Raw genomic sequence first — 15,637 nt, forward strand, 5'->3', positions numbered from 1 at the left:
TTTGTCTCTATTTCATTATTTTGGGATATTTATGAAAGTGGTAAACAACCAAGGTCCATGAGTAGCCCCTTAAAAATGTCCCTGGTTTGAATCTGATTTTCTGATAAAACTACTCTCCAAGTAGACTCTGCATTTACTCTCTTCATGCTGATATTTTCCATTCATCTGAATTTTTACATTACAAATACCAGTAACCTCGGTGATACCCTATGAGAATGTATTCATTACAAAATATCTATGTGTATATTTCTCTGCAGTATATATAGTAAATTAAGATGTCCTTCTGAGATCACTAAAGCTATGGTGCAGAAGGCTATAGCATTTAACCACAGGTTTGATCCCACTTTCTTTGTAAATCACCTTGGGCATGTGCTTTCTGAAATATGTACGTGAATTATTGTCTTATTTTCATACTGTGGGTATTGTTTATTATGGAAGGGCCATTAACCCTGTAAGATGCAGATAATCTTCCACTTGCTCACCTACAGCAGAAGATCATTTATTGTCATACTGATTAAATATATTATGACAGCAAAGCTAGTAACATGCAAGGTATGGGCATGGAAAGAAGATGCTTCATGTACTTTCTCTGCCTGCTCTCTACAAAACAGTTTCTGTATCTAATTTGATCCTTTTCAAATAAAGAACATCACATTACCAGGAGCCATTTTATCCTCATCTTCTCACACATTGGTCTCCAGAGAAAACTCAAATCAAGGATTTATATAAAAATTGTACTCACAAAGTAGCACTCCTGATTAAGTTTATCATCAGTGCCAGCGTATTTAAAGTCTCGATGCCTGAAACACTGAACTCAAAGTTTTGCCTTTAGTACAAGCAGTAAAACAAATCTCAGGCTGACCTTCTCCAAGATGAGCGCTAAAATAATAATACCCCCTACTTACTTTTAAACCCAAGCCTACAGTGGAAGCTTGAACGAGATTACACCATGGCACAAACCACATGCGTGTGTACATAAAGATACATTATAAATTACATTTTCTACACACTGTCTCTATACACACACATAAGCTGCTATAATTTAGTTATTTACTATGTACTACTAGTGCTGTAAAATGTCATTTTCTAGAATACATCTGAGGGTTAAGTCAGCATTTTTATGATATCATCTGCACTGGGAAAACATTAAAGGCTCAATATTTAATAAACATAATAAACATCCCCATGAAACAAATTGTTCATAAACTACCTGTTTAATTTTTCAGGGTTCTTGAACCACATATTTTCTTATTAGTTGTGAGCCTGCTGGGTTGGAGGATAGATAGGGCCTGTCAGGGATAGAATATAATGTAGCGGTTTTATGAATTATTTCTGTGAGGAAAAGCCTATTACAGCTGACAAGAGGGTGATGATATTAGCCCATCATCATTCAGATGGCACCACCCTTCCCCCTTTCATCCGTCAGGCCTCTTGTATGGGGGCTGTAAGCCACACTGTCTTTGCACAGCCAACACAAAGACAAATTCTACTCTTTTCCTGAGTCCATGAAACATTTAGTATTTCATTTTGAATCATGGCAGATGACAGAAACAAATGGCCTAATGAATCTCCCTTATTGTGCCTTGCAAATCCGAAGATGAGCTAAAAGTAAAAATCTCTGTTTCTTTTCTTTCCTTTCCTTCCTCTTTTTTTTCTTTATATTTTTCATGCTTTTCTTATCCATGGACAGAAAACCTTTGCACCATAAATAGATGCTGAAGCTATAGAATTATTTTAATAAACAAGTCATTTTATTTTGAAATCTACTGCACCACTCTTCAACATCCTCTTTCTCCACCCTTTCTCCACAGTAACATTTGGGATAATATGCATTTTCATGCATTTTGTTGCTTTATAAAATATAAACACAACAGGAGGAAGGATCAGAAGGAAAAATAATAGGAAAATTTTACTGCATTTGGGGAAAATGGCAACTACTCATCAAGGTGAATTGAGAAGTATATATCTTTTTGTTTAATTTGAAGAAAAATTCATGAACTCTGCCCAAATCCTCTGCAGCACGAATCTGCAAGTAATTTGGCTGAACTGGCAGAGCTTTGGTGGTTATCTTTTCTAGGTGCCTGGACTTTGACTATGACATTGAGGTTTTTGTTGATGGAGTTGATCTGGAAAATAACAGAAAAGACTGGGAAGTGATTCCACTCTCCAATGGCCTCCATTTCTTACTCGCTATTTGAAAGGCTGCTGGGCAGAGCTGAACTCAAGGCAGTGGTGCCCTGGCGGCCAGACAAATACCATCTCTTAGGTTTCCTTCATGCTCTTTGCTCTTCCTTTTAAAGGAAAGGCTTGTTTGCAGTGCTTAGTGGTTCCTTCAGCTGTTTAAGCCTGCTTTACCATGTGTTCCCAGTGGCCCTCCGCTCTCAGACAATATTTCTGTATCATATATGCTGTTTTCAACAAAACTCAGACATAGGTATCGAAAATATGCATTTTCCCCCATAAAACAGGCAAAGAAAATATGGTGATTTAGGGCTAAACACAGGGAGAGTTGTAGGAGTTAGTAGGAGAGAAAAAGAGAAAAAAATCCTCCTCTGGTTCTTTGGCATGACTTGGCCTTTTTCCTCCCCTTTCTTTGACTCTGTAGTAGCTTTTTCACAGCCATTTGAGTTGTCAAGCAAATTTTTCTTAGTTCAAGTATGGACAATTGATCCTGATAGATGTAATAATTCCCAAACTTAGGCAAAGCCTGCAGTCAACATACAAGAGACAACTGATGCCATAATATGGACCAGTGGCTCTCCAGGTCAAACTTCCTTCAGTTTTTTTGAGTAAAAGTAGAGCAGTTACGCTGCCAAGTCATATAATATTAATTATATTGCAACTTAATTTGTTAAGATTTAGTTTTAAGTAATTTCTTTTTTCCTACAATGTGATATTTGACAAGCCACATTTAGAAAACATGAAATTCAAATATGTGGGTTTTCTTTAATTTTGAAAACTTTTTCAGAAAGAAAGAACTCAATGTTTTAATATAAGTATTATATATTTTGTTAAATGAATTTAGTTTGCTAGCTGCCACAATGATAACTTTAAGAAATGCTGGATCAAAGGACTTCTCTCACCTTTCTTATGCTCTTGACTTACCAATTTCAAAAATATTTGCCTTTTTCATCCCATAAATATCTGAAAAGTAAGAAATTGTTATAATCCAAATATACCAGAAACTGGAACCATGGCAAGAATATTCAGTTGCACAAATAGAACATTTGGAGATGTGTGGGTCCAAAAGTTTAGCACGGGCTCCTTCTTCATTCCCCAGTGCCCTTCTTGTCCTCTCCTCATCAGTCTCTGAGCCCAGTACTGGGCAGGATTAATTTTTTTAATTGAAAGAATTAATGAATACCTTCTGCTTCTTTCTAACTGCTACATGTTATTAGGCTGAGAGAAAAAATTAATTAACTAAAGCAAATGTACATTAACATTAGCAAATATAAACCAAACCAAACAAACAAAAAAAACTAAAAAGAAGTAGAAGTAATAGATTTGCCCCCATAGACCTTTTGCCTGGTTTCTTAAAGGACTTAACATGTAAAGCAATGCTCAATGGAGTCATGGTGAAAGAAATCTCCCAGGAATTAAGACAATACCTTATCTTCAACTAAGACAATACCTTATCTCCAAGTTTCTCCCTCCTTACCATCAAGGCAAACATATTTGCTTCTAACTTTGATGGACTTCCTAGTTAATGAATGTATATTGATTTTCTAGTGTTAGTAAAGGGCATCCTTTTAAACTTCATAGAAATATATGATCAGGAAAATGCTGAAATTTTAAAAATTAAAAATAGATGTGATCTTGCAAATCAGCAAGCAACTAGACTTGGATGGAGGAAAATAAGAACTGAGACAGTATTTGTGCATACTTATTAATGAGGAAAGGAACATTGGCCAGGTAACGTGGAATCAAACGAAACTGCTGTTTTTGTAGGTCAGGAACAGTTGACCATCAGCAGTTTCGTATAGTTCAACCTAATTAGATACTGGATTTATAAAAAGCCTAAGTTGCACATTTCTTGTAGAAAAAGAAATACATAAAATTTCTTAATGATATCTTGGGGCCTGATGAGGGGTAGTTATTTCCAAAGTCAACATAAAATTTCATTAGAAGAATTAAATACCAAGAGAGTTTGAAGGAAGTCTCAAGGAGTTTACTTGTATTTCTGGCAGCTTTATTTCAGCTCTGTCATTCCTTAAAGGAACAAATCTCCTTTTCCTTTCTTGCTTCACCCTGCCCCACTGCTTACCACCCCTCCTTATCAAAGTAGATATGGTTCTTTCCTTCCTATCTCTGATTCTGTGGTAGGCAAAGAAGAATAGCTTAAAGATAAAAAGCATGGCAACACTGAAGCCTGGTAAGGAGAGCAGATGCCCGGGGCCCCACATGCAGAAAAGGACCCCACTCTTGGGGTATAATGCTTTGCTGTCACCATCTTGAAAGTATTAATAATTATATCATTATTAACAATTATATCTTTGTGTTTTGCAAGTGGAGTACTATGGGGTAATGGGGTGCACGTGGAGTTTGGAGCCTTGAAGTTCGGCTTACCACTTTTGACCTGACTGTTCCCCTGTGCCAGTCCCCACCAAAAACACCCTTGGTGCCTGGCAGGAGCCTGGTTGCAGGCACAGGGAGGGTTGGGGTAGGCATCCCCCCTGGCTGAGGGAGTGTGTTATTAAAAAGAAAATAAGAAACGCCTTGACAGGTTGAGAGTGGGACAAAGGAATAAAGGGTAAAGGCTGTTTTTTGTTTCTTGGTTTTTTTAACAAGGAGCCCCACAATTCATTTTTCTATGAGCATGACAAATTATGTAGCCAGCCTTACATAAATGTATTTGTAGTACACATGTGAGAAAGCAGAATTCCTAGAAAAACTTCAAAAAGACAGTTTGGAATCTGGCAGGTATTCAAGTGTGTGTGTGTGTGTGTGTGTGTGTGTGTGTTGAGGGGAAAGGAAAGAGGAAGGAGTATGTGGTATTTTGAGACTGTATGTACCCAAGAAAAGATCAAGTTCTTAGAGCCAATCAACTCCTGTGGTGTGAACCCATTGTAGGTGGGGCCTTTTGATTAAATTACTCCAGTTAAAGCCTTTGATTATATTACTTCAGTAAGGTTTGACCCAGGGTGGGTCTTAAACTCTTACTGGAGTCTTTTATAAAATGAATAAATATGGAGAGACAAACAGAGGAAAGCTACAGAAACAGAGAGACAGCCAGGGAAGCCAGAAGCTGAAGCAATGAAAACTGGAAGAAGAGGGAGAGACCAGTAGATGCTTCCATGTGCTGATCTTTGGGGGAGAAAGCATCACCTGATGATGCCTTGATTTGTACACCTTCACAGCCTGCAACCTAATAAATTTCCAGTGTAAAAACCAACCCATTTCTGGTATATTGCTTTTGGCAGTTTTTAACAAACTAAAACAGAGGACAGGTGAATAAGAAGTCTATTTGAGGGAAAACGTTCAAAACACCGAGAGTAGAAATTACTCTTTCAACCAAAAAATGTTTGGTGAGTGGATCAAGTCAACAATTCAGAAAGGAAGAAGGAGTGAATATCATGTTAAAGCTAAATTTCACCTCTTTTCTACTAAGATCATGAGTCTGAAATACAGATTATTTCAGCACAAACTATTTGAGAATGTATAGTACAGGTAATAGGAGATACTGTAGCTTCCATAAAGTTTTGGAGAACTTGAGAAAGGATAAAAACCAGGAAGAGACCCTGGAAGCCAGAACAAAAATATTCTGTATTTTTTTTTAGGTGCTTTAAGTGAGATGAAGGAAGTTCAAAAGATTGGACTTTTTTGTTATTTTTGGAAGATTATGTTCAATATGCATATATTTTTAAAAGATTTATTTGTTTATTTATTTTTCGCCCCTACCCCCCATCCCGGTTGTCTGTTCTCTGTGTCTATTTGCTGCGTCTTCTTTGTCCGCTCTGGTGTTGTCAGCAGCACGGGAATCAGTGTCTCTTTTTGTTGCGTCATGTAGTTGTGTCAGGTCTCCGTGTGGGTGGCACAATTCTTAGGCAGGCTGCACTTTCTTTCGCACTGGGCGGCTCTCCTTATGGGGTGCACTCCTTGCGCGTGGGGCTCCCCTACATTGGGGACACCCCTGCATGGCACGGCACTCCTTATGTGCATCAGCACTTCGCATGGGCCAGCTCCACATGGGTCAAGGAGGCCTGGGTTTAAACCACAGACCTCCCATCTGGTAGACAGATGCCCTAACTACTGGGCCAAGTTTGCCGCCCAATATGCATATTTTGATACAAACTTTTCTCATGTTATTTTCTGCTAAATAATTTTATTTTCTCAGAAGATTTTGAGAATGATAATTGAGCATTCCATACCTATTTCAGATGGCAGATATTTATAGGAGTGGGGGGAGATCATGAATATGTAATTAAAGGCAACTTGGGGTTTTGTAGGAATGGTATTTTTGACAAGAGTGTCCTGCATTTATTTAGTGCTAAGGTGAGATTCAACTCTCTCTTTGAACATCTATAGTCTGCATGTACTTCTTAATTTCCTATTAGTTGTGGCCAGTCTCGAAGCCAAACTCAGCTTGTAAATGCATTACATTCCCCCTAGCGTGGGACATGACTCCTGGGGATGAGCCTCCCTGGTGCCAAGGGATTACTACCAAGTACAGCTGATGATGTAACTAGAAAATGACCTTGAATAAAAGGGTCAACTCAGACCAGCAGAATATCTCAGTCTACATATAATACCAGGAGTTAAAATGCTTTTTGACCTGAATAAAAGGGGGAAATGAAAAGGACAAATGAGTTTACATAGCTATGAGTCTCCAAAAAGAGCTGGGAGGTTATCAGGGGTTTGCCCTTATGCACACCTCAGCAGAGTCTCAGAAACAGATAAAGTAGATACAACCCCAGGCATTGGTTTTTCTGAGGGCTACAGAGACCCACAGGTTCTATAGTCATGGCAGATGGAGTTCAGTGCCATGTCAGTTGGCTCTACTTTGGAATTTGTGTTTCTGTGTGATGGAGCTGGACTCAGATATGATCTTTGTCCACAGGTCTTTCCTGTTACTTTTACCAGAACTGTAGTTGGTGCTGGGGTTTAATGTATACCCAGGGGACCTGAGTCTCTGGACTGACCATGTGATAGCCAGGCTCTGAGTCTCAACAGACTTGCAACTCCTACACTCTGGTTTATTGGACTTACCCCACTCAGCTAACATGGAGGTGAAGAAGGTCAACCACCACACTAGGGAGCTAAGAGTGCCTACAACTGAAAGTAGGAGAATTGCATCTAGCATCCATGTGGCATCTAAGCCCCCTCTTGATATAGATGTGGAGTGGACACAACCATTCTAAGGTCCACAGGATGGAGGAATAGAGTATGGATTAGAGTGGACTTACTGATATTCTATTCATGAACTATTGTGATTAGTAATCGAAGAAAATGTGGCATTGGTGTGGAGAAAGTGGCCATGGTGGCTGCTGGGGGTAGGGAGTGGGAAGAAGAGATGTGATGTGGGGGCATTTTTGGGACTTGGAGTTGTCCTGGGTGGTGCTGCAGGGACAGTTACCAGACATTGTATGTCCTCTCATGGCCCACTGGTTCGACTGTGAGAGAGGGTGGGCTATATGTGGACCATTGACCATGAGGTGCAGTGGTGCTCAGAGATGTATTATTCACCAAATGCAATGAATGTCTCATGATGATGGAGGAAGTTGTTGTTATAGGGGGATGAGTGAGATGAGAGGGGTGGAAGGTATATGGGGACCTCATTCTTTTTAATGTAACATAAAAAAAAGAAAGACAAAAAAACTTTAATAAAAAAAATTTCTGATTAGTGTGGTCTTAATTTTAAATTTATTTTTATGTGCATTTACTTCATCCATTGAACTGAATAAAGTCCTTGAGAGTATAATATCCTTGAACACAGTGATTTATTCATGGTTGGCAATCAGTCAAGCTGTTAATTAATAAATTAACTAAAATTAAAGTCAACACACCACTCTTTATCTGATATATTTTAATATCTAAACAGTCACTACACCATTTTTTATTGTGATTTGCTCCATCTTCTCAAATTGCCCTTCCTCTCCTTTTGCTCACTTTTAATATAATTTAATTTAATTTAATTTAATTTAATTTTATTTTATTTTATTTTATTTTTATTTTTAGTAGGCACCTGGGATTGAATCCAGGACCTCATAGTTTAGAAGCAGGTGCTCAACCACAGTTTTGGCTCACTTTAAATCTCCCTTTTGCCAAGACCCAGTTCAAATGGAGCCCCCTACCTGAAACTTTCCCAAATTCTTCCATGGAAATTGGTCTACCTCTTTGTATTCTCTCAGCATATTGAACTTCGGGATTGTTAGTGCACCAGTCACACTGTGCTGCATTTTGTCTTCAGTGAATCCAACAGCAAGGAAAGCCAGTTATTTCAGCCCTAAACCAGATTAAATTGACATCTCACACACACACATACACAATTATTTAGCTAATAAATGACATCATTTTCCAATATAGGAAAAACAATTTGGTTATTGCCTGTAAAGAAGACCTATAAAATAAATGGGTAGATTTAGAATAAAGCAGTTTTATCTCATATGTATTCATGAACCAGCTAAAAATATTAGTACCAGGGTAATTAATTACTCTCTCTATAGGAAACTGACTAAAAAGAGTGATCCTAAATCCCATCATTAAAACAAGTTGAGTAACAAATTGGGAAAATTCTATGAGTTTAGAGCAAAAGGCAGAACTTCCAAGAGAGGTAACACTTGTTATAAATCATGCCCAAATCTGAAAGAGTAAAATGGTGATGATATAATTTATACTATCATTGTTCAAATAATATGTTTTAGACAATATATTCCATGATCAAGTAAAGAGAGTATGCATCCCATAATCTAGTACTAGAATTAATGAACACTGAGACAAACAATAGCAACTTTCTCAAGATAAATAGAGGTGGCACTTGAGCAGTCTTTTGAAAATCTAAAGTTTTGAAACACTTAATACATTGTCCACAACTTCACTTTTAAATATCTTGTTCCTTTATCTGGAATATCTGCCGCTGCTATTCATACTTTGTGACCCAGGTTTTTTTGTTCCTTTTTAATATCATTTGCCATTTTGTTCTATAATTATTCACATGCCAGTCTTCTTCACTGGACTGTGAGATCCTCAAGAACAGGGGTCCTATATATATATATATATATATATTTTTTTTCCCCTTAATCACTGACCTTCTAATATTTGGTATAGTGCCTCACATGAAGTATGTGATCAAGACATGTTTTTTTGAAAGCTACTGTTTTAAAAAGGCTTAAAGATAAATTATGACAATAGTTAGCCAATTTTTATATTTGAATTACATAGAAAATTCCAAGGAAAATGGAGACGAATACAGATTAAATACCCACTTGTACATTCACACTCTCTTTCACACATGCACATACACACACATACACATGCACTTCATACAGACCCAAGCTCCAAAAGTGACAAATCAAAACCCTGCTTCCAAATCTCAGCAAGTAAATGCATTACCTACCCCCCCAATGTGGGACATGATTCCCAAGGATGAGCCTCCCTGGTGCCGAGGGATTACTACCCAGGACCAGTTGGTGATGCAACTAGAAAAAGACCTTGAATAAAAGGGGAAAATGGTAAAAACAAATGAGGTTTATGGCTAAGAAACTTTAAAATGAATCAGGAGGTCATCAGAGGTGTCATGCTTACATATGTCTCAGTAGGATCCCAGAGACAACCAACTAGATACAACCCCAGGCAGAGGTGCTCCTGAGGGCTACAGAGACACCCCGGTCCTATGGTCATGGCAGATGGCTCTGGAGTTCAGTTCCTTGCCTGTGGGCCCTACTTTGGAATTTGTGCTACTGAGTGTGATGGAATTGGACTCAGAGGTGACATCTCTACACATGACTCTTCTGTCACTTTTACTGAACCTGTGGTTGGCACTGGGGTTGGTGTGTGCTCAGGAGACTTGAATCTCTGTGCTATGTTCTAGCTGGGCCCTGAGCCTCAGCAGAGTTGCAACACTACTCTCCAGTTCATTGGACTTACCCAGGTCAGCTAACAGGGAGATAAGAATGGTTAACCATTACACCAGGGAACCTAGAGAGTCTACAACTGCAAGCAGGAGAATCCCATTCATCAGCCATGTGGGATCTAAGCCCCTCTCAAATTAGAGATGGAGTGGACATTGCCATTCCAGGGTCCTCAGGATGGAGGAATAAAATATGGATTAGAGTGGACTTATTGGTATTCTACTATAGAATTATTGTGACTCTAGCAATGAAAGAATTTGTATCATTGATGTGGAGACAGTGGCCACAGGAGTTGCTGAGGGCAGCGAGAGAGAAGAATAGGGGTGATATGAGGGCATTTTTGAGACTTGGAGTTGTCCTGAATGATATTACAGGGACAGACACATGACCTTATATATCCTGCCATAACTCACTGAATGGAATGGGGGAGAGTGTAAATTACAATGTAAACTATAATCCATGCATGTATTAATCAAATGTTATGAATGTGCCACAATGATGAAAGAAGTTGCTGGTGTGGGAGGAGTGGGAGGGGTAGGGGAGTGGGATATATGGGAACTTCATACTTTTTAATGTAACATTTTGTGTGATCTATGTATCTTTGAAAAAAATGCCTCATCCAGTATAAATAAATAAATGAATGAATGAATAAAATTTAAAAAACAAAACCAAACCCTGCTTTCCCCAGCCTGAATGACAGCTAATAGGAGGTGGTTCAGAGGTGGGGCTCTGGGATGGCAGCAGGCTTGTTTCTCCCTGCCTCCTTCCCTTTTCCAGGGGCCAGAGGGAGCTTGGGTGGCAATTCTTCCCCACTGTGCTCCTGGTAATTCTTGACCCAGATCTCATTCACAACCTCTTCAGCAGAGTGTGTGTCCTTCTTTTTGGCCACGGGCACAAAGCTATAGGTTTTGTTGGCCTGTTAGCATGTGAGCTACATCCTCGGCTGCCTCCCTACTGATGAGGTGGTTGTAATTATCCTTGTATTCACTGGCCAGGCTCACAGCTGCACGTCCCCACTGGGCTGCCTCTCTTCCTGCCACTGGGCCAGCTCTTTCAGCTTCTGTTTTTCCTCAGCCATCTGGTTCCACTCCTCTCCATGATGGTAGGAGTCCAGGTCTTCATCTGAGGGTGCAAACTCCTTTTTGAAGATCATGATATAGTGACACTTGTCATCTTCCCAGAAGGAGAAAGATGCCAGGCCAACCACTCCACCATATGATGTAGTATGTGCCTCTCTATCTTGCTCATTGCTGAAACATTTCTTGACCTGCCCACTGTCTTGGATGAAATCTGACACTCTTTTTCCATCCTTTTATGAAACACCACTGATACAAATTAAATATTGAAGAAAACCCAAGCTAGAGAATACATATTCTACCCAATGGAAAGATTATAATGTTTTAAAAATCGAACAACTAAATGTGTATTTTAAGCAACATGTGATATATCTAAAAGGCATAACAAATAGTATAATGGACAGAGATGTAACAAGCCAAGAGGTGAAACATTCTATATATGCTGGAATATCATTTTATAACCCCATGTATTCCATTCTTTTCTTTTTCTCTTTCTCTCCCCATCTCCCACTTTCTCTGTCTGCCTCCTGAGTAATCACTATGCTAAATTTGGTTAACCTTTCCATACATGTCTTTGTACCTTTACTACATGTTTGTATCCTTAAATACAATAATTTATTATTTCTGGAAAAATTATTCTGTTTCATGTTACTTCTTTTCACTCAGCATTTTATTTTTTGAGGTTTATTCATGATGATACATGTAGCTCTAGCTCATTGAGCATTGCTGAATAGTGTTTCATTTGTAATATACTATTCTCTTTTCTACCTAAATTTAAGTCATTTCTTTTTCTTTTTAAAAAATGACAATTAGTGTTGCTTTAAACATTCTTTTTTTGCCTTTGTGTACAAAAGTTTTTCTTGGGCATATACTGAAGGTTCTTAAATTTAATGTAGTTGAATTTATTATTTTTTTCCTTTATAGTTTTTTTGTTTTCTTTCTGTCTTAAGACATAATTCCATTTTCTTCTAAAAGTTTAAAATTTCCCCTATTACATCTAAGTCCTTGATTCATTTGGAATTGATTTTTGGTGTGAGAGAATAAATAATATTGTTCCACATGAAAATTTATTTGTCTCAGCAAAATTTATTGAAGAGACTTCCCTTTCTTCATTGATCTCAATGAAAGCTATGTCCATAAATGCATGGCTTTTAATATATGTAAATTTTCTTGTCTCTCTATTCTGTTTCATCGGCTTGTTTTCCCTACATCAATACTACACTGTTTTAATTATTTAGTTTATATGTCTTAATATTTAATAGGACAAACCCTCCTGCTTGATTCATCTTCTTTAGAAGTGTTGTGGCAATTCTTAACATCGATTTTACAAATAAATTTTAGAATGAGTTAACTGAGTTGTACAAAGATTTAAATAGGATTGCTGTGAGTTAATGGATCAATTTTGGAAGAATTAACATCTTTGTGAATATTAGGTCTCATCAATGAACATGGTATATTGCTCCATTTTAATCTCTTACTCAATTAAATGTTATAATTCTAATTGATTGTTGCTTCTATGTAAAACTACAATTGAATTTTGTATATTGAATTCATATCTAGCAAACTTTGAACAATTTCTCAAGTAGGAACTGAATAATGGGAGTCCTGGTTTTGTAACATGGCAGACCTTGAGCACCAAGGATCCCTTTCACTGCAGAACAACTGAAGTCTGAAAAGCTATACTGTTTGAGGCATCTCTTTGTGGTGTCCAAGGATCTCTCCATTCCAAGACAATAAATGGCAAAAACAGAAAAGAAAACCAGCAGAAATTGAGAAGTCTAATTATAAAGTTGTTGGAGAGGATTTGGGCCAAGGAGACTTCTCATACACTGCTGGTTGGAGAGCAAATTGTTAAATTGTAATTTTCAAATTACCTTGAAAAAGAATGTGGCAATTTTCCTCAAAGGTGATTCATTTTATACCTCAAGACCCAGAAATCTCATTTCTACATATATGCATGCAAGAAAGTCTTATGAATATGTACTATATTTATATAACATAAATATCAATATAACATTTGACTATATAACATAAATATTTGTATGTTAATATAATAAAAATAAAATGAATAAAGATGGGAAAGATTATAAAAGATGCATCCATTCCTTTAAAAAATAATCATTAAACACCTACTCATGCCAGATGCCCTTCCATGTACTGGGAATTAAATAATACCATGTTACAGAATTTAACCAGACAGAAAAAAAAAATCTCTGCATTCAAGGAGCATGAATTCTATTAAAAATCAACTAAATTAAGCTTGTGCAACAGAATTTATAAAAATTAACATACTCATAAATTTACCTGACGGCAGATTAAAAAGATTCAATGACTGCACTTTAAGCAATAAAGTATTTTAAAATTGTCATCAATCTAGACAAAGGAGAATGACAAAAGTCCACTTAAGGAATCAAATTCCTCTAACATATTTATCTGATTCCACTCTTTCTGACAACAGGAGAGCTGCAGAGATGGCCAAAGGGTTTGATTTCAAAAGTAAACTGAGTAAATTATTGTTTAGTCTCTTAAAGGATTTATTTTCTCTTTATTGTTTCAAAGAATGTGAAGACCAACTCTATTTCTCTTCACTAACGGTCAAATACCCATATGCTTAAGATTTAAAATAACTGTCTTTCAAATTCGGGTGCAGATATGGATCAACTATACCTTGGCTATAAATATTGAGCCTTTGCCCATCCCTTCAGAAATTCAACGTGAGCTGCAGCCAAATAATCACTTGTTAATATTCAAAATATACTAGCCCACAGTAGAGAACCTGGAGGTCATTGTGTTCAGAGTGTTAATTAATAAGTACTCCGTTGTCTTAGAACTGCAGAATTTTTACCAATCTGAGAAAAATTACTGATGTAGCTACAAAATATTCTAATTCAAATTTGTAATATTAATGGATGCTTTGACATAGCAAGGCTGTCCTTAACCTATATAAATAGAAGTAACCAGAGGGGGAAAGAAATATAATCTAGCATAAAAACTGCAAGTGACCCTGGAGCTTTAGACGTGAAAACAAAACAAAACAAAAAGCAATATTTACTATTTGCTCCCACCTGAGTGATGATTTATAGTTTAATTCTGATTTGAATAACAGCAGTTATTGGGCTAGAGTTTGGAGCATTAATTCAGGATAGGGACTTTTGCATTAAAATTTTCTAAGTTATGATTAAATAAAAGACTTCTACTAAACTCTAAATACACCTTAAAAATGGCAAGTGAATTTTTGAAAATCAGTGCTTAAGCCAAAGCAATAAAATATTTCTAAAGTTTTATGAAAGATATTAGTTTTTACATAGATTAATAAGAAGAATTATACTACTCTGAAATGAGTCAAAGCAGATGTCAGAAAATAAGTGGTCTTGAATAAACTGGGATCAAGAAATCCTGCCCATGAGGGAAAACACTTTACTATCTTTCCTGGCCGATTCATAGTAGAAGACGTATAAGGCTGCTGACATCCCTTTGGCTGCGTCTCAGTATATAGGTTAAAAAATAGATTTGACCAATGGGACCTCACTTTGCCACAATGAATCCAGTACTGATTCATTTTAATAAAAGAGATATAATACAAATAAAACCAATATTTGTACATCATTGTCAAATGGATATTTATATGTGGAAAAGAGATACTTTAGAAATATTCTCAGAAAGTCCCTAAGGAAAAAATTAAGACCAAAGATATGGTAAAGTTTTCTAAAAAGAACCTATCATTTTTATAGGATCTCTCTCTAGAACTAAAAAATTCTATTTTACTCCCATCTGTTAATATCTTCTCTGAATATAAAATCCAAATTAAAAACTAGTTCTTAATAGAAAGCTTTTGTTAAAAGCAACATTTTGAAATGCTGTCAGTAACTATCATAAATATTTGAGAAGTTAATATTTTAATCTTCAACTATAGCACAGAAAACACTTTTAGTGACAGACAGTGCTTCATTAATGGAGTTCTGTGTGTCTAATTGCTTTAGGCACAGTGAGCTGCATTATTTTGACACATGACATGCAATTAGTATATGGTCACACGGCTAACGGGAGATTTTACACCTTTTTTCCTTCTACATTCAGAGTGAATAATTAGCATATTTTTTCTGCTTAGAATAATAATCAGAGCCTTAGATCAGAAATTGCCTAATGAGGTAAAATTCCAGTTGTTGACATTAATACATGTGACACATTTTTTCAGTTGTAAAAGTAAACCTTGTGCTACCACTTCATTTACCCTTTCCAAAGTGCCCTCATGAGTCAGGTGTTACATTGTTCTTAGCATAAAATTGTTGAGAAGAAAGACCCCAGTAGATGGTTTCTGCCATTATTTCAGTGATCCTCACAGAATGGGAGCCAAATAAATACTGCTGACAAATTTTAAAAGGGTAACTTTCAGTATCTTCTGTTGCCATTAAATGATTATCAGCATTCAAAACGGAAATATGAAGCCAGTTATTTGGGAGAGTTCATAAAATGAAAAAATAGATTATTTTACAA

At 36.8% G+C, this 15,637-nt stretch overlaps 1 pseudogene; it reads right to left on the reverse strand.

The window, feature by feature from the left end:
- Positions 1 to 1,991: 1,991 nt before the first annotated feature.
- Positions 1,992 to 15,637, reverse strand: part of LOC101421403 (sperm-associated antigen 7-like) — a 114,700-nt pseudogene continuing 101,054 nt past the window's right edge.

Source organism: Dasypus novemcinctus, chromosome 3 (genome assembly GCF_030445035.2).
Source record: "Dasypus novemcinctus isolate mDasNov1 chromosome 3, mDasNov1.1.hap2, whole genome shotgun sequence".
Lineage (NCBI taxonomy): Eukaryota > Metazoa > Chordata > Mammalia > Cingulata > Dasypodidae > Dasypus > Dasypus novemcinctus.